At 35.4% G+C, this 1,617-nt stretch overlaps 1 protein-coding gene across 2 annotated transcripts in view; it reads right to left on the minus strand.

Moving 5' to 3' along the window:
- Positions 1-420: 420 nt before the first annotated feature.
- The window catches only part of LOC106470172 (E3 ubiquitin-protein ligase RGLG4-like), a 28,618-nt gene continuing 27,421 nt past the window's right edge, over positions 421-1,617 (minus strand). For both annotated transcript variants that reach the window (XR_002612993.1, XR_002612992.1), the window contains one exon: positions 421-1,606. The gene's annotated coding sequence lies outside the window, so the exon portion shown is untranslated. The remainder of the gene's footprint in view (positions 1,607-1,617) is intronic.

The raw sequence follows: 1,617 nt of genomic DNA on the forward strand, positions 1-1,617 counted from the left end.
GAGGGTTGATGCTATGATAACTAAACTCGTAAATCCTAACTTTCACATTATTTATAATATATTATTTGCCCGGCACGGCCAGGTGGTTAGGGCGCTCATCTCGCAATCTGAGGGTCGCGGGTTCGAATCCCCGTCCCACCAAACATGCTCGTCACTTCAGCCGTGGGGGCGTTATAAGTGACGGTCAATCCCACTATTCGTTGGTAAAAGAGTAGCCCAAGAGTTGGTGGTGGATGGTGATGACTAGCTGCCTTCCCTCTAGTCTTACACTGCTAAATTAGAGACGGCTAGTGCAGATAGCCCTCATATAGCTTTACGCTAAATTCAAAACAAACAGCAGTATTATATATAATTTTTAATATTGAAACAACTGACACTAGATGGCGGAAAAAACAAAACATTGAGGAATCTCTATATATTTTTTTTTTCTTTCAAATTTAATAAACCCAAAACTGAAATCAAAACAGCAACAAAAGCTTAAACAGAAGTACTTCAAAACATTTTATGTTCTCAAAAAAATTATCAAAAGTCTCGTATTAAAAGGAATGAAATTCGCTTGAAATCTAAATTTAAAAAATACCACCAGTTTTTTAGTGGTGGTTTAAAACTAGCGATTTACAGATATAAGCGTCTCTAATTTTCTACAGATATTTAATTAAAAAACTCACCAGATGGCAGAACAATACAGATTGCGAACGAATTTAATTAACCCTAACATTTCGAAGTCCTATTAATACTTGCATGATTTCGATAAATTTATTTTATACTTGTATGTAGATTATGTTGAAAACACTGTTAACTAGACGGCTGACACTTTTTCTCCAAATGAGGTTTAAGTTGTTTATTAAAAGGTTTAAATTTTTTAACCGCTGACGCTCCTATTAATTAATAAAAAAGAAATGTGTACAAAACTTTTAACACGGAATAAGATAAAAGAATATATAATTAACCTCGATCAAAACATTGCGACAAGATAGCGAAAGAATACATTTCTAATTTATATGAACAAATAATCCAGAGCCTAGTGAATTAAAAAATAATTAAATATACATATATAAAATACTTCTATTAAATGCCAGAATCGCCATCATAAAATTATTAACTGGATTTTATAATTTTATCACTACTTGTAAAAATAAATTATATATTGATTTTTAAACTTTACATTATCACTAAAGAAGCAAATGTCGTTTTCAGCGCATCATTACTAAGGACGTAGAAATTTAATCTTTTACAAGACTGACCACCTTACCGGGTAGAAATTTAATCGTCTACCAGACTGACCACCTTACCGGGTAGAAATTTAATCGTCTACCAGACTGACCACCTTACCGGGTGGAAATTGAATCGTCTACCAGACTGACCACCTTACCGGGTGGAAATTGAATCGTCTACCAGACTGACCACCTTACCGGGTGGAAATTGAATCGTCTACCAGACTGACCACCTTACCGGGTGGAAATTGAATCGTCTACCAGACTGACCACCTTACCGGGTGGAAATTGAATCGTCTACAAGACTGACCACCTTACCGGGTGAAATTTAATCGTCTACAAGACTGACCACCTTACCGGGTAGAAATTTAATCGTCTACAAGACTGACCACCTTACCGGGTA

The sequence above is a fragment of the Limulus polyphemus genome, unplaced genomic scaffold (assembly GCF_000517525.1).
Source record: "Limulus polyphemus unplaced genomic scaffold, Limulus_polyphemus-2.1.2 Scaffold3856, whole genome shotgun sequence".
Lineage (NCBI taxonomy): Eukaryota > Metazoa > Arthropoda > Merostomata > Xiphosura > Limulidae > Limulus > Limulus polyphemus.